Source organism: Bombyx mori, chromosome 11 (assembly GCF_030269925.1).
Source record: "Bombyx mori chromosome 11, ASM3026992v2".
NCBI lineage: Eukaryota > Metazoa > Arthropoda > Insecta > Lepidoptera > Bombycidae > Bombyx > Bombyx mori.
The window spans coordinates 16,536,404-16,563,702 of NC_085117.1; the positions used below are offsets into that span (position 1 = coordinate 16,536,404).

Consider the following 27,299-nt stretch of genomic DNA (forward strand, 5'->3'; position numbering starts at 1 on the left):
TGTTATTTGTTTTTTTTTCTACTTGGCACATAAATACGAAGAAAAAAAAAACGAAATCCTGTACCTGGTATAATTTTATGATTTAACTAGCTGACCCGGCAAACGTTGTTTTGCCATATATAAGATTTCTAGGGAATTTCTAGTGTAGAAAAAAAAACTAACTTATTGTAAGTGTGTAAGGATGTGGTAGATGAGTGAAAGAGGCATGTAGCGCTGTGAACGATGAAGGACTATAAAAATAACAATACCTCATTCAACCACATAATGTCTCATTATAACAAAAAAAAAATTGTCCAAAAAATTAAAAATAAATCTTAGGGGTGGACAACCCTTATCACTTAAGGGTATGAAAAATAGATAGTAGCCGATTCTCAGGCTTACTGAATATGCATAAAAAATTTCATGAGAATCGGTCAAGCGGTTTCGGAGGAGTATGGGAACGAACATTGTGACACGAGAATTTTATATATTAGATTTAATCCAATTGAATGTTTATGTTGTTTTTTTCATGTTTGTTGCAGATTTTAAAGATCCAAGTCCACGTGATGCAGTATAGGTATGTAGATGTAGATTACTCATATTTTTTATTTTTTGTAGATTTCGTTACCATCACGCACTTGTTTGGTCATGCAGGATCGAGTAATGCGAAAGTGAGGCAGACTATGTCTAAAAAAATAAAAAAAAAATTTCAACCGCGAATGTCCTTTAAAGATTTGATCTTTAGAAATCATACCGCCTTTAATACAATTCTCACAATCGTAACAGTATGTACGGCCGAGACATTCCTTCCTATGCGGTTGCGCAGATCGTGATGCACGCCCGCATAATGCGATCCGCTAGTATTGACGACCTATTTTTTGCTGTTCGCCGGGACTCAATTTCGAAGCGAACATGTCCATGTTTGCTTTCATTGTTCGCCCGTTAAGCTATTGCTATTAGTAAGATATATTTTGTTTGACAAAGAAAACTGTGGATCACGCATTTAAGAAAAAAACGGTTAATACAAGTATTTAAGTTTCATGCACGACAACTTTAAAATCATAGATGACATTTATTATGAAGTTCTGAAATTTTTTTATGGCTTAGTAGGGTGGCCAAGTTCACGTATCACCTTGTGTTAAGTGGTCACCGGAGCTCATAGACATTGGAAACCAGAATATCGCCACCCACCTTGAGACATAACCTATCAGGGCCCCATACCCCAAACCGAAAGAACAGCTTCAAACCAACAAGATGACGTTTCATTCGACACCAGTAATTTAGATAGGATCTAAAGTTTTAGGGTAGAAAATTACTTAGGCGACAGGCATTTCATTATCTCGAGATCATCGTGGCATAACTCAATTTACGTCATCTGCTATTATTAAAGCCGTTAGACTTTTGTCATTAAGATCTTTGGACCTTTACTGTGTCGAGTTAGACTTTTGTCATTAAGATGCTTCGACCTATACTGTGTCGAAATCACGACTTACTAATTTCATGAATTATTCAGTACTTTTAATTCTATCTTTGGCAACGTAATTATCACCAGGGGTCAGGGATGTACACTAAAGGAATAATAATAACAGCAAAAACATATCCTTCGCATATTCCGAGTATTAATATCGTGTTTTTGTTTATTTCTGTTTTTCCCGTTTCTGGTGTACGCGGCTGGTCTCCGCCCTTCGGACACACCCTCTCTATCGAAACGGCTATCTGCATTTACGATTAAACTGATACGTTTTGCTTATTTTGCAATGTACTTCGAAGATTTAGAAACATCATAATGTTATATACGTGAAGCAAGAACTTTTACGAAAATTGCGCGGACGGAGTAGTATGAAATTTCCCACACTTACCTATATAAAGAATATAGAGAAGGAGTGTAGAATGCTATTTTGTAATTATGCATAAAAAATATAATACATTAATCAATAAAAAAACGTTACACACACTACCATATATTTGACACACACACACACACACACACACTCACACATACACGCGCGCATATATACATACTATTTTGTTTATTGTCAAACTTTTGTTAACGTTTAAAGTATGTGGTCTAATTGAGAATAGGTTAATATTGTCTAAACGGTGACCGATGCTTGTGGTGCCTAAAAGCACCGTTAATGGATCAGGAGGATCCGTAATGACGTGCTTTGGGCGACGTCGACGGTTTACCATTCGGTCTACAGGATCGGGTATGTAGTTTCCAGCGGCCACGACAAGAGGGTTCTCATGTCGTGCCGCCTTCTCAAAGTGGCGCAGCGATGCCGACTGTAGATACTTAGCGAAATATGTGATTATAAATAAAAGGGGCGACCACTAGTAATGTATAATAACGAGTGATAATTATATTTCGGACCTATTATTGCAAAAGTCTGATCTTTTTTAGGGACTTTGCATTATAGTTAGTACATAAAGTTAATTGGTGAGGTTCCTACAAGGCTAATATGGCTGTAATTGTTAAAGGTAAACTGTATAAGTGAGCAAGCGATTTATTTTCATAAACCCGTACGCAATGTTTAATGGTTTAAGAAATTAGCGAAGCCATTGTATGATGTATAAATTATAACTAAATAGTTATATATTATTTCCTTCAAAGACCAATGTCTTCTAATAATGTCCACTAACTGTCTCAACGAAAAAAATATTTCTAGAAATTCATATCTTTAATCCGTTATTGAATTTGGAGAAAAAAACACAATGTTTTTCCGACTTTTTACAAGATGTTCGGTTCACGCGTGTGAAGCGGTTCGACAATGAGAGTCATCTATATCGATGATGAGAGTGTTCAAACCTCGTAGGTAGCTAAGATTGACATACTTTTCGAACACGTGTTCACGAAGGACATCGAAGATGAAGGAAATAACATCGTCTATTAAGGATCGGACCCGCGTAAAATATAATTCGCGTAATTATTGGTTGTAGGACGTATTATTAGCTCAAAAATGTAGATACCATCATTACAGAAAGAGCGTGGGACAACTTTTAGATTACATTATTGTAAACTCGACCTTATGTGTGTGTGCGACGGCACATATTATAATAGTGTGAGCTTTTTCACGGATCTATGCAATTAAAAAACCTGAAAATTGCAATACCACACAGAAATATTCTAATTACAGATAGTAAAGTACGATTTTGGTTCCATTAAATAAAATAAAAAGTTTCAAGACTTTAACGTGAAGTCCTTAACGTGACTGACTTATCAGAGGGATTCGAACTAGATTATTTACGCAGTGGCTGGGAAACTTAGTTATCAAAATCTTCTCCCAAGCTCTTGAATGGATAATTATTTATACGGGAATCTTAAATATTTCAACCACATTGATTGAGTTTCGGTCGAAGGCCCTGAATATCTAAAGGGATTTGTAAACTTTCTAAGTGTAACACATGAAATGTTTCTTACAACAGATGGTACAACATGAAAGATATAGCGTTTTTAATTTTTTTAAGCTTTCTGTAGTCAACCAGACTGGGAAGTAAAAAAATTGTGATTTTCCATAGATAATGGATTTCAGAAGACACATTTAAAATTGACTTTACGGTTAAGTAATCTTTAAGGAAATTATAATGCTTCTTTTATCATTCCTCTATTTCGAATCACACACTCGAATCACTGTGAAACAAATAAACCATAATAATTATTTTAATTATGTACGAAAACTGAAGAAGACTCCTACTGCGTATCCAGAGACACGGTTCTTAGGAACGAAAAATAGAAACAAAAACTAGTACTTTTTTTAATTAAAACTAATTACTTGATGTTAAACATATCCAATTCAGTGGTTTTTGTATGTGTTATGTTATTACTTTAAAAATTAGTTTTCTTTAAATAATAAATAAATAAAAAATATTGTTTAGAAGTCGACATACCAAAAGGATTACGACAACCCCCCCCCCCCCCCGCCTTTTCTCAAGCTGTTTTTACAAATACATATTAGACTCGACATAATGTTTTCAGAAGTGAAGAAACCTCGACCAAAGCATTTGAGTATTTTTAGTAAGCTACTAGCTGTAACCGTCCGCTTCGCTGGGCATTTCAAATTAACATTATTATTTCTCACACCCACAAAGATTCTCATCATTAACGCCCCCGCAACTGGTATAGGGAGTCCAACACTCGTATAAATATTAGCCTATCCAGTAAGTACATGTATTTTCTACACGGATACCAAGTTTAAAGTCAATCGGATGCATGGTTCAGTAGTTATAACGAAATATCCGTAAAAACCACTGTAGATTTATATATTAGTATAGATATAGGAGTATAGATAAGGCTTTCAATAAAAATAGAAATCTGTCAGTTTAAATAATCACAAAAGTGTGAATTGTAATATGATTAAAAAGAATTTCATTGAAAAATAATCCGTATGTAGGTATCATTAGGATAAAATATTACGGCACGTTTTTTTGTTGTCGCTTACTAATTAGACCCGGTAATGACCGGGCGGTCAGACCGGCTAATCGGTTTAACTAATGTTCATTAATGAACGTTCCGAGTCTTTGGATTACAGTGCCAGTGTCCGTTGGCCAACTATATTTTGTCAACGTGCCCGCATCGAAAACGAGATTTAACCAATTTGTTAACTGGACAATGGAAGTTTCTGGTAATTAACAAGAGGAAGAACTCTGTTTCTGTCTGACTTATTTACGTATATAGTGGGAACAGTTTTGTTGAAATTGTTTTCTTATTACATGCGATAGATTTACGGGATCACGGCTCGTCTTGTGTTAAATGATTACTGGAGCCCATGGACATCTCAAAGTGAAAACGACCAACGTTCAGATACGTGGTCGTAATCTCAAATGAAGCGAAAGAAGAAGTCGTCATGGCCTAAAGGAAAAGACGTTCGGTTCTTTCGTATCTAGCAATGCAACGGTGTTCGAATCCCGCAGGCGGGTAACAATTTTTCTAATGAAATACGTACTTGACAAATCGTCACGATTGACTTCTACGGTGAAGGAATAACATTGTGTAATAAAAATGAAAGCCCGGAAAATCATAATTTGCGTAATTACTGGTGATAGGACCTCTTGTGAGTCCGCACGGGTAGGTACCACCACCCTGCATATTTCTGCCTTAGAACTTATATCTCAAGGTGGGTGGCGCATTTATGTTGTAGATGTCGATGGGCTCCAATAACCACTTAACAACCAGGTGGGCTGTGAGCTCGTCCACCCATCTTAGCAATAAAAAAAAAGTTATAACGGATGATTCAAATGTCTAAACGGATCTTCTGTTTGTATGGAGTCTGTTGACTTCAGTAATTGTGGATTCAATAAATTTCGCATTAGTTAAAATGTTCATGTCCACGTACAATGAACATATCGAAGGGTGAAAGGCCATTTGATTTTACAGGACCAAACTTTACAGCAGAGCCTATCTAGCTAGGATATCTATCTAGGATCTATAGCTTAAAATTTAGAAAAAATATCATAACATATTTTTTTTAATGGATAAACTTAATTCATCATCAAATTAAAAACATCGAACTGTTGATGCTATTACCAAATAAAACGCAACTTTAATTACAAAGATAAATGTCGCTTAAATCAAATAGCCTCAATCAATTTGTCCTCTCGATATAAATTCCTATACTATTTTTACAAGTCTGTATAAACGGTTTGTAATATTCAAATTTTCTTTCTTCGTCTTAGAACCCGAGGCGTTTCTTTTGGATACCTTGCCTGGGTTCCTACAGATAAATGTGCATCATTTGTTTCAGCTGATTGGGAAATCCCAAGGATGTGGGTCCGATGATTGTTTTCTGCGAACCCTTCCAACGGTATAATGAAAGCTAGCGATGGTTACTCCAGATAGCCAATCTCTGTGCTGATTTATCGAAAGCTCTTAATATTCTGCCACACATCAATAACATTACGCAGAACCGAAGAATGTTTGTAGTTGCTCGCTTGGTTTTTTACATGGAAAATGTCAGCGCGCAATTGCTTAGTGTTCAATTTCAAGAGTATAACGATATTTTATAAAGTTTTTGCAATGTTTCTCTCATAGCGGGCCCATTTGTTTCCCGACTAGAGTGTCTAAGATTTATTTAAAAGCAACATAATATCGTCCCTACGAAGCGACTAACGCCGTAAATACGATACACTCATATTAATGGACGCCGGGCGCCTTGTTCATATATTACACGGCCGAACATATTGTGTGTAATAATTGGACATGCGTCAAGGGTGTCACGGTAATATGGTCATAAGTTAGTTGGTGGCCCGCGGCGTGTGTCATTATGCCAATCTCGACAATTGAGCCTCGGCGAGCTGTCTCGACGCCTCTGTCATGATCTATGAGGTGAGATTATGAGTTGCTGAATTGGCTTCTGCTAACATATTAGCCTATATAAGATGCAAATATCTTTGGATAAATGGATATCGTTGTACCAATTATGTACAGAATCAAACAAACAAAAAATCTTACGTTACGGATGTTTTTTCCCGGTTAGGGTACCCCTCCGCATCGTCCCATAAGGAACTTCGTTCCAAAAACTTTTATTTATATTGGTAAATATTGATACTAATAACAGAGGTTCATCGTGCGGTTCACACCCGCCGCTGTCTGCCTTTGATTAAGCACGGGCTAACGAAATTAATAACCACTGAGCACAAAGTCTAGCGCCTCCTCCGCTCTTGACAAATGACCCGACTGTAATTTCACACGGGCACGTAATAATACAACGCTGTTTACTACAATGGTGTCATTTGTTTGTTTCTGTTTATCATTATTTTTAAGTTTAAACCGTGTAATATGTAGCCTATAAAACGGTATTGAATACATGGCGTCTAAACTAGAGATGCAGTGATGCGACTGAAATAGCACTTAACCGCATTTATTCGCACGGCCCCTCCGCAATTATGCTGAGTCGGGCTTATATTTCCCTTAACCGGTGATATAGTGTTATCATAGAGCGGGTCGGTATTTATCACGGTGCGGTTGTGTGGACGCGGCCAGGACGCGCAGGGAAACGAGATCGTCGCTGTACGCGGCGCGGGCGCACCGATAAATCTGCCGCACTTAACTCGCAACCGGTAAATAACTATGGGATTTCCGCGTGCGGGAACGCGACGCGCCCGGCATAAATCTATGCTCGTATTGTGATATTGTGTTGCCATTAAACTCTACGACGTCGGATGTCCCTTCGAACATATGGCTTGTGCTGTTAAAAACCCTTTCACATCTTCTCCTATGCGACACGCTTTGCTGACTTCAACGATAATGTCTCAATTTTCTTGCTTCGATATTATTGGTTTATTCTCTAATTAGATTATGGTTTTCTAAAGAAAAATCGCAATTTTTTTAGTTTCAGATTTAACATAAAATGAACTTAGATTTATAATTGAATAACCAAACAATCAGTGGTTGCAGAAATATATATTTTAATTTGTCAGATGATTTTCAACGTCCACTATACGTGATTTGTTTTGGATATAATTATCAGTAATCTAGTCTGTGCTATTTAGGATATCTTTAAAACTGCTTCTGTTGAAAGAATCTTGAAATTCTAAATAGTCACCATATATCCACCGGATATTCAGTAAGACTAAGGCAAAGGAAATTTTAAATACATTGTTGAAATCGAACAGGATCTGTCGAGTCCCTGTTCTTCTAATAGGGTTAGATCTCGACCGCATTCAACGACCGATGGCTACACGTGTTCAAAGCGAAATTACCATTATTATCGATCATCTCGCGCCGACGTCTCGTAACGACCCTGAATAGTTGCGCGAACTTGGTATATCTTATCTCCGAAGCTGCGAAGGTGGAGAAGACTAGCTCGTGTTCCGTTACGGTCGTCTCCGCGATTAGTGTGTTCCTCTTGTTTTGTTTCTTTAGAATTGTTTATCAATAAACTGGTACGGTGGCATTAGCTTAGATTTAACTTTGTTGTGTTTCTAAATGTTACTAGATCCTTTGAAATTCGTTTCGGCTATTCGGCGATAGATGACGTTACTCTTACCGGCGTAATAATAATAATTTCAATAATTTCATTGAAAAATAACCCGTATGTAGGTATCATTAGGATATCAGAATAGTACGGGGTACCACTACCGATTCGGTGGTAGATTCTGCGAAGCATTGCTCCTGCTAGGGCTTTTTTTTTTTTTTTTGGTCAGGAGGAAATCGCCGGACTTCCGCCCTCCACTGGGGACGGCGGGCGGAGCATGTCGGAGTCGAACCGACTAAAACCTCCTGTCGCTCAACAACCAACGTCCAAACCTCACATGAGACAGAACTCATGAAAAGGCAAAGGGGGGAAATTAAAGTGTTTAGTGCGGAGCACATCTCTCCCATCACCCTGCCCCTCGGGACGCCGGACTGGCGGTTATCGGCGCCACGACCACAAGCCCTCTCGGTCGGCAGGCTATCCGGAGCCCGCCTAGATGGCGCCGGTTAGAGTGAGCTATCCTACGGAATACCCCGCTAGGGCTAGTGTTTTTTTTTTATTGTTTATATGGATGGACGAGCTCCGGCCCACTTGGTGTTAAGCGGTTACCGGAGTCCATAGAAATCTACAACGTAACGCATTACTGCCTCACGGCAGAAATAGGCAGGGTGGTGGTACCGACTCGTGCGGACTCACAAGACGTTCTACTACCGGTAATAGTGAAGTAGTGTAGCGTTAGCGAATTCTCTCAGGTTGAGCCCGTGAGCTCACCTACCCGTCTGGGCGTACCTTGAATAGCCTCTTAGGCTACCAGTGAATAGATCTATTAAAGGATATAAAAATTAATTGCTGTTCGTTAGTCTCGCTAAAACTCGAGAACGGCTGGACCGATTTGGCTAATTTTGGTCTTGAATTATTTGTGGAAGTCCAGAGAATGTTTAATAGGTAGATAAATATGAAAATACTCGGAATAAAATAAAAATAACAATTTTGTTTTTCTTTCGATGTGTTTCCCGTCCTTTTGTTTGTTAAGTTTATTTTATACAAAAGTTTAGGTCTTTTATTTATCGATTAAGGCACTACGAAGTCTGCCGGGTCAGCTAGTGGAAAATAAATAAAAGTACCACTAAACTGTATATATCTGTTACCATGCAAACGTGCGTTTCGATTTTTGTTATTTTTTTAATAAACACATTTGAATGTTGCCTAAGAATCAATTCTTAAATGACGAATAAACAAAGTATTAACTTTAAACTCTACTAGGCTGCACTAAAAGTATCGGGAATGGAATATTTCCACTGTTCCTGTCATATTAAAATCTTTTTAATTGCAAACTCCTTGGTTTTAAAAATCGAATACCATTTATTTATTTAAAAAAAGATTCTCGGTCTTGTTACGAGGTTTTGTCAAACTTGTTTAGTCGTTGAGAAAATGGAATTGACTCGAGAAAATTCAAGAGCGATGATTTATTATGACTTTCGAAGTGGTTTAACACAAAAACAGTGTGTTGACCGGATGATTTCTGCATTTGGTGATGAAGCCCCATCTAAAACCACAATTTATCGCTGGTTTGCTGAGTTTCAACGTGGACGTGTCAAGCTCAGTGATGATCCCCGTCAAGGTCGTCCAAAAACTGCAGTCACCCAAGAAAACGTTGATGCTGTGCGTAAGCTGATTGAGGAAGATCGACATGTGACATACCGCGAAATTCAGGCAACTTTAGACATTGGCATAAGTCAAATACAAATAATCTTGCATGAACAATTAGGTGTAAAAAAGTAAAACTTTAGACATTGACATGAGTCAAATACAAATAATCTTGCATGAACAATTAGGTGTAAAAAAGTTATTTTCCCGATGTATACCGCATTCGCTCTGTGAAGAGCAAAAAGCGGCTCGCGTTACTTGGTGCGTCAGAACTCTCAAAAGATTCCACGCAGGATCCTCAAATGCTGTATACAACATTGTATCAGGTGACGAATCCTGGATATACGCGTACGAACCCGAAACAAAAAACCAGTCACGAGTTTGGGTGTTCGAAAATGAGTTAAAGCCAACAAAAATTGTTCGTTCACGGAGTGTTGCAAAAAAAATGGTGGCCACGTTTGTTTCCAAAACCGGCCATGTTACGACTATTCCTCTTGAGGGACAAAGAACGGTTAATGCAGAATGGTATGCTAGCATTTGTTTGCCACAGGTCGTTTCTGAACTCCGTAAAGAGAACTGCAACCGCCGCATCATCCTCCATCACGACAATGCGAGTTCTCACACCGCGCACAGAACAAAAGAGTTTTTAGAGCAAGAAAACATAGAATTATTAGACCATCCGCCGTACAGCTCCGACCTAAGCCCTAATGATTTCTATACTTTCCCTAAAATAAAGAATAAATTGTGTGGACAGAGATTTTCATCACCTGAAGAAGCTGTGGACGCCTACAAAACGGCCATTTTGGAGACCCCAACTTCCGAATGGAATGGTTGCTTCAATGATTGGTTCCATCGTATGGAAAAATGTGTCAAATTTCGCGGAGAATACTTCGAAAAGCAATAAATACATTTTTAAATAGTAATGTTGTGTCACTTCGTTAATTCCCGAAATTTTCAGTGCCGCCCTCGTATGAGTTTATTACCCTATCCACCTTTCAAGTTCATTACACGAGCTCCATTCGATAGTATGCAGCCTATTTTTGTTCAATCATTCGGATTACATACTCCAAAAATTATCAAAAGGATTCCACAATTAGTAGGAGATTAAAACCGTTTAGTAAAATGCGCTTTTGAAACTTAACTAAATATAGTGCTAAGAAAATGTAGACCCGTAACCGTGTATATTCAATAATAACAGCCACAACGAGTTCTCAGACTTCTCAGAGGTAGGTACCGAGTTAATTGAATTGTAATTGCGTTGTTAGCTGAATTCTAACCGTGCCATTCTTTGATGATTGCCCGTTGCTTCAACACGTCGCGACGTTGCGCCGGCGGCGGCAGTTCAATCCACAGTAATAATGTGCTTTCTCTTTCACGCGACGACTTTAAAATGTTTTGAATCGTTTTAAACTTTCTCATTTATCTATAATAGGTATTATATTATGAGCACGATTAATTGATCGGAAATTACGGAAACTCGTTAAAACCATTTTTCTCTAGCTATCCTGGTGACCTTGAGGAGTTTTTTTTATTTCATTTTAAGCTATTGCATAGCTTTTATCGCGGTCCTTGAGCGCGGCGACCGAATCCTGAAATTCCGTAACGAAAAAAACCTAACACCCCTCACTCCGCCTACCATGTAGCTCGCGTTCAACACATTCACACGTTGCGTTTATGTAGTGTTTGTGAATAAGCGCGCGGCGTGACGTCGTACTGCATGCGCATCATGAAAAGTCTACCCATCTCTCTCTCGCGCGGTCTAGCTTATGAGTGTGAAGGGGACAGTTAATGTTTTGCTTTTATTAATGTTTAATATAGCATGGTCTTGTTTTATTATTTTCTTTATATTAAATTATCATTGTCTAATTATAAAGTTGATAAAAAATGCTATGCAATATCTTTACCGCGGCAGTTCCCGAGTGCCACACGCTTTTTTTTTTATTGCGAGATGGTTGAACGAGCTCACAGCCCACCTTGTGTTAAGTGGTTACTAGAGCCCATAGACATCTACAACGTAATTGCGCCACCCACCTTGAGATATAACTTCTAAGGTCTCAAGTATAGTTACAACGGCTGCCCCGCCCTTCAAACCGAAACGCATTACTGCTTCACGGCAGAAATAGGCAGGGCGATGGTACCTACCCGTGCGGACTCACAAGAGGTCCTACCACCAGGTGACCTTGTAGATGTCTGTGGGCTCCAGTAACCACTTAACACCAGGTGGGCTGTGAGCTCTTCCATCCACCTAAGCAATAAAAAAAATTACAATAGGTTTGAATGCAATTTCTAAAGTAACAAAAAAAAGTTCAGCTATTTTTGAAAACATTTAAAAAGTTTTGTTTATCATTGAAATATCTTTATTGAGTTTATAAGGTTCAATACTGCGTTTTAATGCCGCGTTGAAATCGATATGCAATGTTTTATTAACACGCCGCACATGCACATGACACATGTATGTTCATATCTCGTTTGGCGCGTATTATTCTAAAGCGCTCCTCTAGCCGAGCCTAGATACTAATTTTATTTAGTGCCCGTGAAATTGGATGCCCTGAGCGTTTTGTTCGCGTCTTTCATAATATTAAATGCATTTTCACGTTGATAGTTATATTGTTAGTGGGATTGGAATTGAGAAAGGATAGGCTTAAATCTTCGACATCTCTGTAGCCTGATAAGTAATGCGTTGATTCTCACAGGCGGCAAGTAATAAAAAGAAATTATCATGACCGATAGATACACTTATGAGCGGAAAATAGGCGCTCACAGACGCGAATCTTGATCCAAGAAACAAATGTTTCAGAAATGTTTCTAGGGCAATTACAGCTAGGTGCTTTTTTATTTTTTATTGCTTAGATTGGTGAACGAGCACACAGCCCACCTGATATTAATTGGTTACTGGAGCTCACAGACATCTAACCACGTAAATGAGCCACCCACCTCGAGATATAAGTTCTAAGATCTCAGTATAGTTACATTGTATTTATTAGTTACATTATACTGCATTTGGTTATATTGTCTAATTAAAGAACGGTAATCAAGGTTATGGTGTAGAAATATAAAACTTGAAATTTGATTTCACGTCTATCTTCTTGTAAAATTGTAGCTCCGTATTGAATTTACATTGCTTGTGGTCTTCAAAACGATAACTAACTTCAAGATATCGCTGCAATAAAACGCCCCGAAGAGTCTATTCCGTTCTGTAACGACATTTTGCTTTTATACTTATCTTTTAACATGTAAACATAATACTTATTATATAGTAGGGATATGATAACAAACTTAGAAAGTATCTTGCAAACAATTACGATAAAAACTTGATCGTTTTGGGATTTGATTAAAATAAAACTATTTATAAACGTGTAAGCAATAATATAAGTATAAAAGCTGTGCTGCAAGCAATAGGAATGTGATTTAATTTTTACGAGATACCAGTTAGGTTATACGTTAAAAACCAAAATTATAATTTGCGTAATTACTGTTGGCAGGACCTCTGGTGAGTCCGCACGGGTAGGTACCACCACCCCGCCTATTTCTGCCGTGAAGCAGCAATGCGTTTTGGTTTGAAGGGTGGGATAGCCGTTGTAACTATATTGAGACCTTAGAACTAATATCTCAAGGTGGGTGGCGCATTTACGTTGTAGATGGCTCCAGTGACCACTTAATACCAAGTGGGCTGTGAGCTCGTCCACCCGTCAAAGCAATTAAAAAAAAACCAGAGACTGATTTACATACTAATAGATATTTAGTATCCAGGTGAAGAGTAAACAAACCTGTTTATAACACAAACATTTGCCCGATGTGGTAAGCGGACCCTTGGACCAGTTGTCAGAAGGCGCTAACTAATGCTCCACCGTGTTAGTGTTATATGTGAGTCGTCTATTATCAAAGGTGGCAATCTGTGCATTTGGACAAAAAAAAAATTGATATGTCAATACAGATTGATTTGAATATAATCGTCTCCTTCAAAGAATACGGTTCAAAACCTGCACTAAATAAAGGTTAATAGTTAACCTGTTATTTATCTAAGATGTCGTTCCGAAGAGTTTTGTGACTGCCAATGGAATACAAAGTCAATAATTCGTTTTTCTGATTTACCAATCATTGTCCAAAAGTCAGATTGCCGGCTTTGATAATAGTCGACTCGTGTATAACCAACCACTCGGAGTTTTGCGAATATTTGTACGTCGCAAAACAAACAACAATGTGATACTTTTAAATCCGCAGCTACTGAACAATAGTTGTTGACTCTCAGATAAGATCAAATCAAATCAAATAAAAAAAAAAAATATTCAACATAAATGAAAGTACATACTTGTTGAACGTCAAAAAGAACTACCGCCAATTCACAAAAAATAGCCCCCGTCCTAAGAAGAACTGGCAAGAGACTCAGCGGGCATGTCTTTATTCTTTTTTCTTTTTTTTTAATATTAGATATTTTTTTTAAATATTCATTTTTAGAATGAGTATTATAACGACTATATCAAGACCTATCAGACTAATTAATGATCTATGGTACGTAAATAAATTGAAATAATCAATTATGAATGAGAAATCCGCACTACACCGTTACACGAATCTAAACAGCCGATCGAGCCAAACACACCATATATCCATCGGATCTGCTCGTAAATCGTTCAGTCTGCGATCCAGTCGGGACGGGATCCACTCACCAGCGCCACACCTCACCGGCTCTGCTTATAACTTGTAAACAAAACGTTTAAGGGCAGGCAACAACTTTCGCACGGATTAAGGAGGGGAAATATCTTTAGTTTGTCTTCCATCTCGTCTGATAGGAATAATGATGTAATGATGTTTTATCTATCTATCTTCTTAGAATATATAAAAATGAATTGCTGTTCATTAGTCTCGCTAAAACTCGAGAACGGCTGGACCAATTTGGCTAATTTTGGTCTTGAATTATTTGTGGAAGTCCACTGAAGGTTTAAAATGTAGATAAATATGAAAACTCTCGAAAAGGAAAACAAAATTGTTATTTAAATAAAAATAACAATTTTGTTTTCCTTTGATGTGTCCCCTGTCGGACGGATTCCTTTTGTTTGTTTTAAGTTTATTTTATATAAAAGTTTAGGTCTTTTATTTATCGACTGAGGCGCTAAGAAGTCTGTCGGGTCAGCTAGTTTATAAATGTTTATCCATATTGATCTTACACGCGTTTAGTTTTACAGTCCTAATTTTTAAGTGTATTGAGAGGTGAAAAGTTATTTGGGTTAAGCGACATTTTTGCAACTAAACAAGAGAGCCACTTAAACTTTAAATTTTGGAAGCAATAACATAACAAAAAAAAAAACTTTTTGAGCTGTTTGAATGGGATAAACTTAATTGGAGTTCCAATAAAAACATCGCATTGTTGATACTGTTATATATGATATACATACACACATAACGATGAACTTTTACTTAGTTTTGTTTTTCATCTCATAATACTTGTTCGTGATCAAAATCAAGAAGTGGGTTTTTGGTTTCATCTTTTAGCACGAAGAGAGGACGGTCGATGGGGCAGAAAGATCCTGGAGTGGCGACCACGTACTGGCAAGCGCAGTGTGGGACGGCCACCTACTAGATGGACCGACGACCTAGTAAAAAGCGCTGGGTCTCGTTGGATGCAGGTGGCAATGGACCGGTCGCACTGGAAATCTATTGGAGAGGCCTATGTTCAGCAGTGGACGGCGATAGGCTGAAATGATGATGATGATGATGATGATCAAAATCTTAACTAGGATATTTACGGCGCAAATGCGTGTTGTGACCCTAACATAAAGTATACGGATTTCTTGCATTAAAACAAATCAGAACAAGTCAGTTATCCGACTGAAGTTGCAAAGTGCACTCTATAAATACAGCACTAAGACGTCGTTATAACGCTTAGCTATAAACGCATCGATTTATCGTCGATGTGCGAATGAAATCGCGGCTACTGTGTTTTATGTGGACACGTGAAGAAATGTTTGTGCCTATATATATGGCTTTGAAGTGTGAATATTGATGAATGTACGTTGGCTTGCTCGCCACTTTAGTCTTAATTTGCCTGAGAGAATCATTGGCTCGTCACAAGCGAAAGTTGAAATTAATTTATAATAATTTAGCCAGTTTATAATTTTATATGTTCTTCTTACATTGAAGTGAGTGATTTTGATGTGAAAACTTCGCAATTTAGTTTTAGTTTCCCTAGGTAATTACCTAGTTCTAATTATCTCTAATTAGAGATATGTAAACTTACTGGGAAATGTTACTCGAAATGAAAATAGCATTTAATTCGTTAATGGTTTTTATTATTATTGCTTAGATGGTTGGACGAGCTCACAGCCCACCTGATGTTAAGTGGTTACTGGAGCCTATAGGCATCTACAACGTAAATGCGCCACCCACCTTGAGATATAAGTTCTACGGTCTCAGTATAGTTACAACGGCTACTCCACCCTTCGAACCGAAACGCATTACTGCTTCACGGCGGAAATAGGCGGGGTGGTGGTACCTACCCGTGCGGACTCCCAAGAGGTCCTACCAACAGTGATTACGCAAATTATAATTCTGCGGGTTTGATTTTTATTACACGATGTTATTCCTTCACCGTGGAAGTCAATAGTGAACATTCGTCAAGTACGTATTTCATTAGAAAAATTGGTACCCGCCTGCGGGATTCGAACACCGTTACATCGCTAGATACAAATGCAACGGACGTCTTATCCTTTAGGCCACGACGACTTCAAAACTATGTGCCAACTATTTAAAACGAGGCGTTTAAAAAAAGCTCAAGATTCAAACCTTACGTGCGAGTAGCAAGAATCAGATTGATGCTAACACCTTATTTATGTTGCTGATAACGAGTCATTTATAAATCTTTTGTTATCACCGTTCGAGTATGTCCTGTTTGTAACGAGTTTCACTATCTCCGTCGTTTAATACAAATTATTTGACAGCGTTTATTGAAGTACAATATGTGACAAGATTATTACCTTTTGTATCAGAATGAGTTCAATCAGAATGAGTTGAATTAATTCAATTAAAACTGCTTTTATGGCTTAGTCTGGTTTTTTTTATTATAATTATATTAGTTCTTATATTAGTTTTGTAATGGTGGTAGGACCTCTTGTGAGTCCGCGCTGATGGGTACCACCGCCTTGCTTATTTATGCCATGAAGCAGTAATGCGTTTCGGCTTGAAGGTTGGGGCAGCCGTTGTAACTATACCTGAGATGTCTATGGGCTCCAGTAACCACTTAACACCAGGTGGGTTGTGAGCTCGTCCACCCATCTAAGCAATAAAAAAAAAGAGTTCCTCTTATCTAATATTTAACGCCTGGGATTCTCTTATCGGGAAGATGAAAACCCAAGTCAAACAAACTCCCAAATTCGAAGATACTATTGGTTCGTTTTATTTGCAATGAGAAGTAACAGTCTAGAAAAAGCTTTTTATAGCAAAATAGATTGTAGTTAGCACAATATTCGTAAATAATACCTTAGTCGATCGTGACCAAGATAAGTAATGACGATTAAGAATGTAAGATTAAATCGTAAAGGTAATTTTAATTGTGTCCAAGTCGCCCGAATACTGAAGAGTATCCTGAATTACTAGTACTAGAGAGGTCCCGCAGTAGTCAAAATTCGACTATAATTAATTGGAATTAAGTAAGTTTGTACACTATTATGATTGTATTTTATACTTCTGTAATCACAAGTTTCGCCAAGACTACACTATAAAAAATATTAACAAAGACAAACAATATTTCATCTATTCTCAATTTGACAACAGACGTCAAGAACAAAAGTTTGACAATAAATAGTATGCATGCGTGTGTGCGTCAAATACATGGTATGTAGTGTGTGTAATGTTTTCTTTATTGATTTAATGTATCTTTTATACATTATTTTAAAAAAATATTAGGATTGTGCACTTCTTCTCTATATTCTCTATAAGTGTGGAAAATTTCATACTACTCCGTCCTCGCAATTTTCGTAAAAAGGGATACAAAGTTTTTGCTTCACGTATTAATATATAGATACCGAATACTGAAGAGTATACGAATACTTTTCTTTACTTTACTTACTTTTACTTTACTTTACTTATCTTAAAATCGAATTTTGAGAGAGGATACGAATAAAATTAGTTTGTTGCCCGCGAAGACATCATTTTTTTTTTCTCAAAACATTGAAGTCTTAAATTAGATGGATCATCTTGCGAGTGTCCATGTAAGGTACTAAGAGTTATACATAGTTCTTTATTATAAATTTTGAAATTACGATGATACGATGCTCGCAATTATGCATTACCCTAGTGGATATTTGTTATTGCGGAAACGTCCAACCCAGAATTGCGTATATCGTTGAACGTCATTAAATTAATATGATTATGATTCTTGCAGCTTAATGCTCGAACCGGTACGTACAATTCTAATTCCTCATTAGCTCGCTTACCTAACGTCTTCTCGTAAAATTGGCTCCGTATCGCTTGCGGTCGCGAACGCGCCGGATAAAACCGTGCCTATCGTGAGAACTTTGGTTTCGCCGTTGCACGGGTTCATGTTTTTAGTACGTTATGACATTTTCGGATTGCGGATTCTGTACCGCATTACAATTAGGTCGCCGTTTTAACTCGTATTTACGTCTAGCCTTTAGTATTTGATTGCGAAAAATGTAGGTACTTAAGTATACTTATTCTGGTAAATTAAAATCTCTTTCGCAAGAAAAAACAATAATGATCATTTCAATTTTCGTATTATGAGCGACTTCCTCATGTTTGAAATTTGTTAGTTAATTTTCGTAATGATTTATGTATCTTCTCTAATATTGCTAGATAAATTATATTTATCATTACAAACTGATGAAATTATTTTGATATTTTATCTCTTATAGAATTTTGAAATGAGATTAGAATAAAAATACAAATTATAATATAAAATAAACTAAATTAACATTTCTTTTGAAAAATAATGTTCAAAGTAAATACGATAAGAATATCTTAATATTTATTACGAAATTGCTCACGTCCTAGTCAAACGTTGGTATAGGACCACACTGATATATGTTCACTTGTAGTCCTATTAGTCATGAAGTTTCTATTTCCTGTCGCTTTCATATACTAGCTGACTTGTAAATCGCACAACAAGCAAAATTGTTGAAGCGTGTATTTTTGAAAATAATTTTATAAACTATCTTCAGCGGCGGTCGGGGAACTTTTTTAATAATTATTACCCCAAAATATTTCTGTGTAAGTTGATATTACCCCATGGCGAAGAACAAAAAAAACGAAATCGCTTCTTTTTAGTATCTATAGGCCCCATGATAATTTTGAAAAGAAAACAATAACTAAAAATTTAACGATTCTAAAGAAGTTTCACTTCATTATATACTTTTTACTCACAAAAGTTTTAATTTTACCCCCCAAAATTTCATTTTACCCCATTTGGGGTAACTTACCCCAGTTCCCCGACCGCTGATCTACAGGGTGCTCTCGAAGCTAATAACAGCTATGTACCGTGAACCAAAAAAAAGACGTTTACGAGTTTGATAACTTCTTTATAAACATTTTGTGAATGATAATATCTATAATCACTCTATAGAGCTATAACGATTATTAACAGTACGATAAAATTAAAATAGCCTCATTAACATTCGATAGGCTTGATTGTGCCAATGCCATTTTAACAAATATCGGTTAAACCTTCGACATGTGTTTTGTTATGAATCAGACCGTTAGAATTAAAGTTTTCGTTCTGTGGTTAATGGTAGTAATAACATTATTATAACGGATCTTGTCATTATCACTGAAGTATGAAATCTATATAGGTCTATGGTAATTATACTTACTCATTATACCTACTGTTTTTTGAAGTGAAACTTCTTTGCGCGCGTGAAATTTTCACGGATAAAATATAATTTATATAGTTAAAGTTATAATAATTTATAATTTTTTTTTTAGTTAATTCGTTAAAGGTTTGGAAATTTTATTATTTACAAATAGCATGTGGCATTTTAATTTGCCACTCGTCATTTGATAATTTAATACACTATTTTTCATCAAATAAAAATAATTTCGTTAATTCTCATTTCTAAATTTAAATTAAAAAAAATTATATTTAATTAATAATTTCAAATATTGACCAAAAAAAATACGTGGCATTTGAAAGTTCGTCATTTGAGATTTTCGTAAACTATTTTTCATAAAGTATAAAATAGTAATATTTCATAAATTCTCTTTACGAAATTTTAATTTAAGAAATATAACTCCTATGATAATTAATTGACAATAATTTTGTATAAATTTAAATTAAGGTTAGTTATTTTTACTATTTACAAAAAGTCACGACGAATTTTAATTTAATATTCATCATCTGAGATTTTACTCTAATTATCTATATATTTATTAATGTTTGTGACTATGCATTTTATTAATTTACAACTTAGGCAAACACTAGGAAAACTTCAATTGTCATTAAAGTTTTCGCACACTACGCCCATCTATATATTAATACGTGAAGCAAAAACTTTGTATTCCTTTTTATGAAAATTGCGCGGACGCGCACTTATAGAGAATATAGAGAAGATGTGCACATAGCTAATATTTTTTTAAAATAATGCATAAAAGATACATTAAATCAATAAAGAAAACATTACACACACTACCATGTATTTGACACACACGCATGCATACTATTTATTTATTGTGATTTGGCATTGAAAATACAATCATAATAGTGTACAAACTTACAATTTCAATTAATTATAGTCGAATTTCAACTACTGCGGGACCTCTAGTAATTCACAAATGTTCACGATTGACTTGCACGGTGAAGGAATAACGTCGTGTAATAAAAATGAAACCCGCAAAATTATAATTTGCGTAATTACTGGTGGTAGGACCTCTTGTGAGTCTGCGCGGGTGGGTACCACCACCCTGCCTATTTCTGCCGTGAAGCAGTAATGCGTTTCGGTTTGAAGGGTGAGGCAGCCGTTGTAACTATACATGAGACCTTAGAACTTGTATCTCAAGGTGGGTGGCGCATTTACGTTGTGGATGTCTATGGGCTCCAGTAACCACTTAACACCAGGTGGGCTGTGAGTTCGTCCATCCATCTAAGCAACAAAAAAAAAAAATTATAAATATAAAAAATTGTTTGTCAAAGAGGTTTCACTTCAGACATGTCTACTTTGTACGCGCGCACTTTTATTATTGTTGCTTAGATGGGTGGACGAGCTCACAGCTCACCTGGTTTGAGATATGTGTTCTAATTATAAAAATGATGAATAAAATTCAATTTCAATTGACTCAGTGTAAGTTATTTCGCTGATTGAAATTGATCGGAACAGCGATTTACATCGATGTAGGAGATTTAAATGTCCATATCTAATATGTATTTTTTTTTAAATAAAACTTATTGAGAAATGATTATAAAATTATATAACGAAATCAATTCATTCATCGTGAAGTGAAATCTTATGGTTGTTAGAAATTCCGCATCGCTCCACACACAATACAGGCTCCGTTGTTAACTTTCTCATAAGCAAGATTCGTACTGATAAAAAGGTATTGGTGTCAGAGCTTCTAAGATTGTAGCTGAAAGTGCATGTACTGTGCACCTATCTAGTGAACACGGGCCATGGGCTAAGCAAACACAGCGATGACACGGCACGTAGTATAAGCGAACGGCGATAAGGAATTTGCTTCTTTCATATGAACGAGTCGACGGTGAATTAACATTCCCGATCCTGCGGACAGAATGGAAAGCAGTCGACGTCGCCCAAAACACGTCATCTCGGATCCTCCCGATCCACTAACGGTGCTTTTAGGTACTTCAAGCACCGGTCACCGTTCTCGTCGAACCCGTCGCTTGCGACGAAGGGCTCGACGAGTAAATTAACTCTCAGATACAGCCCACTGAGTTTCTCGCCGGATCTTCTCAGTGGGTCGCGTTTCCGATCCGGTGGTAGATTCTGCGAAGCACGACTCTTGCTAGGGTTCGTGTTAGCAACATCGTCAGGTTTGAGCCCCGTGAGCTCACCTACTAAAGTTAGGGTTACGCTGAAATAGCCGCTAGGGCTATCAGCTTAGGTAGGAAAAAAAAAGGAAAAAAAAAAAAAAATAGGTGAATTAATTAACCGAGTTCAAAAAAGGAGGAGGTTCTCAATTCGACTGTATGTTTTTTTTTATTATGTTTGTCACCTTATAACTTTTGTCTGGGTGAATCGATTTTGAGATTCTTTTTTTATTAAAAAGCCGACGCTTCCCGTGTGGTCCCATTTTCCAATTTAGTCCATTTCTGATAATGGTATCCATGAGAAAACCATATAAGTCTTAAATTTGCATTAAGTACGTGCGCGACAAATAGATGAATATGTAACTCAATAGCTCAATATCACGTCAACCGATTTCGATTATTATTATTTTTAGTGTATATTAATTTGTTTTAGAATATATATTTTTTTCTATTTGAAGTCGGTTTTTGTTAAAGCATGTCTGTTTACAATTATTTTTAATTTTTAATATAGGAACTAGTTCAATTTTTGTTTTTAAATCTCATGTATATCTTTTTATTGTATGTTTGTATATTCTTTGCTAATGTATTATTAATAGTAAACATCTTTTCCAGAATTTCTCTTAATGAAACAAACGGCTGTCTGGAAAAAATCGCTTTTAGCGATAAGACCGCCTATTGTACAAATGTATCTGCTTGTTGACTGTTTTCTAATGTTAATTGTGTTTTGGTGTGCAATAAAGTATGTTCTCTCTGTCTCTCTGATTTGAAAGGCAAATAATATGTAAACATTGCCAATTCCAAGAAGTATGGAAATGAAAAGTAAAATATTCAAATATTCGTTGAGTTCGAATGAAAAATGAATAAAATAAGGGTGATAAACTTACTTGTAATAATAGTAATTTAATATTTTTATTTAAAATATACATATTTATAGTTTTCGGCACACATATCGTATAAAGGCGGTTAACTATCCTTGACTGTTTTGCGTCCGAATGTTGCATTTTAGAACTGAGCACAAAAACGCTAAAATGGTTAATAAAAATTAGAAACGATAAACGTGAAGCTATTTTAATATTAAATGAAATTCGTTAACAAGGAATGCAAAATTTGAACTACCCGCTTTCTCTTGTGCGTTTGAACCGCAAACTGTACCTTTCACCGTCAGGAGATATTGTCCAAGCAGCCTCGATCCTGCTCATTACCATATACTGGTCCCGTGGCAGTATCGCAATTAAATATATTAACGTCTATTATTGAATGAATTATAAACAGACTTAGCGTGACGCTCTAGGGTGCGGTCATGTGATTTATAAACATTAACTTGTACGTCCAAGCTTTTTCATTTGTATTACATACATTGATAATGCTGTGAATGGTCGTTTAAGTGACACCAAATGAAATAGTGGTTTATGTGAAGTAAAAAGATGTGTGGTGTCGTGGGACACCGGATAGGAACGAACGAAGTTCCTTATTATAAAAATATAAATTTTAAGTTCTATTCGAGCTATAAAGAAAATAATTATTCGGGTATACATTTTTTATCATGATTTTTTTATTGATAAAAATTAAAATTATTCGCAAGGGTCAACCACTCCGCAGTGCAATTTAGCAGCCTCGCCCTGGGGGAACCGCCTGCATGATCACGGTGTCCCCTAAGCCAGGTAAGTATGATTTAGCAAGAGAAATACGAGAACGTCTATCAACTGGGTTATTTACCCTTCCGTATCGTCCCTTAAGGAACTTCGTACCGAAAAACAAAATAAATATTCGAATGTGTCATAATTGTAAGCGAGTATTTTATATTCTTAGAATTTCAAACAAATAAATACATGAAAACAATATTTATATGTTAGTACGGATTATTATGAGTCCGAGGTGGCCAAGGGTTTTTAATCATGATGCAATAATGCAATATTGATTTCTCGTTAAAATTTAACATTACATTCGTGCATGTAAGAAGATTGAAATTCATGTCTATTCGTATTCTCATCGAATGGAATTACACGAAATTATTGCGGCTTTGAATTACGCCAGAATACGAATACTCGTTTGTTAGTTAAAGTGTAGATGCTGTGGAAGCTAAAATGTTATGGTTTTGGTCTTTGTTTAGAATTTAATTTAAATAGAATTTTTTTACAGCACGTAGATGTTTGAACGATATTTTTTTTTCGCCTGACTTCCGCCCTCCGCTGGCGATGGTGGGCGGATTATGTCAACAATCCGAGTCCGAACCTCGCATGAGACAAAACTCATGAAAAGGGGGAAAGTGAAGCGTTTAGTGCGGAGCACATCTCTCCCATCACCCTCCCCCTCGGGACGCCGGACTGGCGGTCGTAGGCGCCACGACGACTAGCCCTCTCAGTCGACAGGCTGTCTGAAGCCCGCCTAGATGGCGCCGGTTAGAATGGTTTCGTCGCTGGATCAGAACCAGCGTGGGTCGAGGATAGGCCTTCCATCACCCGGATGCTCTTGCGTAAAACGCCTTTCACGTCGTCTTCTTAGGCCTCACCGGTCCCCAGACCGACATATGAAGGTTACCCGAAACACTTCGAGGGCCAGGACTTGGGCGAGAACGCCCTCCCTGGCCCCCCTAATTTAGATCTAATCATTGTTTTGCCAGAGCACATTTTTGCTAACACCTTCTCATCACTCCCTATACCAACGTCGTAGACGAGCTCAGAGCCCGTCTGATATTAAGTGGTTACCGGAGCCCATAGACATCTACAACGTAAATGCCGCCACCCATCTTGAGACATGAGTTCTTAGTATCGATTTTTACAGTACAACGGCTGCATCGATTTTTACAGTACAAGCTGGGTGACGGTACCTACCCGCGTATACTCACAACACCGGTAAATTGACAGTAGTAAATTGATACTGTTATGACGGCGCAGTTTATTAGCACTAGAGGTATGTATTATGACCCGAATGACATAAATTTCACGTGACAATAAGGTCAGTGGGATCCTATTCCTTTTTCTAAGCCTTATATATTACTTAGTTAATAAATTGTTTTCAATATCTTCTGAAGTTGACTGTCAATACAACCATCATGTTTTTAAATGTCTTCCGTCGCCTATTGCTCATGCAATAGATTGTTAATAATATAATCATTAAATTTGTTTACGTTATAAAATATGCATTAAAAGTACTATTGTGAAACTAACCAGGCACATAATGTCAACCGACCATTGTTTGGTATTTAAATCATACGATCAATTGATTATTTACATTCAACCTTTCACGATTACACGTACTAGTAGGCATCTACTGTGTTTTTAGAATCTGTTCAGCCCAATCGTGTCGTTATTTTAATAATAAATTTTGTACAGTTACAAAAAGTAATGTGTGCTTGGAAGTTTTGAACGATATTTACATGAACGATTGTATTGGAACTTTTTATAATAGTCTCAGTTAATTGAAGGATGATGGGAGGACACTATTAACGTGACATCGGGGACACATGACATGTAACTATACTTGAGACCTTAGAACTTATATCTCAAGGTGGGTGGCGCATTTACGTTGTAGATGTCTATGGGCTCCAGTAACCACTTAACACCGCGTGGGCTGTGAGCTCGTCCACCCATCTAAGCAATAAAAAAAAAATGAACTGTCGCAATAGCGGTCAACCCTGACTGTTAATCTACGGGGTCCTGGTCTTTGATTATTAGCCATTTGGAGTTCGATTGTACCAGATTCTTGTTTTAAGTATGTGTGTCTATGCGTACAAAAACTACCAAAAAAAGGAAATCGGTCAACGAGCACTACTGCAACCGTACCGACACTTCTCTCGCAATAACCTTACGCACAACACCTGTGTACCTGTATATTGTCACGGTCGTTATTTCAAATATAATTTGGAAGGAAAAATAAAATATTCATTTCGTTTGTACACCACTGCTTGCCTCCTCTTCCTCGCCAACAATGTGTATTTAATTTCAATTTAAAATGTATTTTCACTTCATTATCGATTTCTTAAGTTGATCCTTTGAAATACGGACAGATTGATGGTATCAAATTCGAAGAGTTAGTTGACGTTGGACCACGGAACCCGCAGAAAGGGTTTTTAAAAATAAATGAACGGACGATATATTACAAACTTACCTTAACAAATTGGCACATTCATATAAAATATCAGCATACACGAAGCCATACATCCCCCGGCGATACTTTGATATATAGCCCGAGATAAGTGCGATATAGAGTTATGGCTTAATTAAGTCCGTCTCACGTGGAATCGCAATTATACAAGTCGATTCCTTGACGGCGCAACTGGAACAAATTGCACGGGTTTGTATTCTTATTGTCCCGCAATCATGTGTCTAAAATATAAGAAGGTAGGTACATAAGGTTCATAAGGCAGGAAGGTATGCAAGGTGTAATATCGCAGTGGGTAGGTACTAGCTATTTTTAATACGCTTTTATTAGCTTCAGACGTATGTATGTTAGTATGTAACGGAATCTTTGAACATGATTTTGACCCCCTTCAAAATGTCGGATTAACTCGAAATTTGGCATACTTATTAAGGACCGATGACAATTTAATATTAAAAAAAAATTGAAAAAATTCAAATTCAACTAAAATATGAAAAATAAATAATAGTTTAAAAAAACAAAAAAAAAACGCTTTTATAGAAATGGCCTTTTTTACAATAAAATCATTTTTTCTTACACTAATTTTAATTCAAATTTATTAAAATTTATTTTCTATTTTTTAGTTGGATTTTCTATAAAAGCGTGTTTTTTTAGTTTTTTTAAACTATTATTTTACATAAAGCGGTCCAAAGTGAAAGGTATGTCTTTGTAGATACATACCTATATATCCTCTAGGCAAAGCAGATGTTTCACGTCGTACGGTATATGCTTTCGAGTAACCGATATTCACAATATGCAGGCTGTATTAGAATTAGATAGGGGGAAGAAATAGATTGGGGGAAGCGAAAACAGATTGGTTGGGAGGCAGAGCTGGTTGTTCTAAAGAAAAAATGTTTTTGCTGTGTTTCTGTTTCTATGTAATACGTATGTAAGATCAGTCGTCGCGTTTCTATGTGTATATATTATTCGGTCTATTTCTGCGGTTAGGTAATTGTGCCTTCCAGTTTCTAAGAATGGGATAGTCGGTACGATACAACTAAAACTGACCATTTATCACAAATTGACATCGTCCTTGACACTGTCTTGAGTGTCTTGAATCTATGAAGTCGTCGTGGCCTAAAGGATAAGACGCCCGGTGAATTTGTACCAAGCGATGCGACTGTCTCGGTTTTCGAATCCCGCTGGTAGGTACCAATTTTTCCAATTAAATACGTACTTAAAAAATATTCAAGAACGATTTCCACGGTGAAGGAATAACTTTATATAATTATATTAATAACTTTCTGTAATTACATAGAATCAAACCCAAATAAATTATAATTTCCGTAATGACTACTTATTTACTTTCTACTTTGATTGCAGTTGTGAGGAATTGAAATTATTTTTTTCCGTCCCTATCCGCTGGTAGCCTTAGGGGCTATTCTAGCTAAAAATATAATAGAACCCATTTAAATTATTTTTTGCTCAATCTGCAAATTGTCTATTGCATTATTTGCATTGTTATTGATTAAACTTGATGAATAACAGTTAAAGATTTTTATTTTTTAATAAAATAAAAACATGCCGTCTAGAACATATTGACTCGCAAAGAATAATATACTGAGGCATGTTCAAATAATGCCTTTAGTCCCGGAAGAAGCAGTCGCAAAGGCTAGACGAACTTACTGCGCTATAAT

At 36.6% G+C, this 27,299-nt stretch overlaps 1 protein-coding gene across 1 annotated transcript in view; it reads left to right on the plus strand.

Moving 5' to 3' along the window:
* Positions 1–27,299, plus strand: part of LOC101740662 (protein N-terminal asparagine amidohydrolase) — a 123,459-nt gene that overhangs the window by 23,730 nt on the left and 72,430 nt on the right. The window contains exon 2 of the mRNA XM_004932860.5: positions 522–556. The gene's annotated coding sequence lies outside the window, so the exon portion shown is untranslated. The remainder of the gene's footprint in view (positions 1–521; positions 557–27,299) is intronic.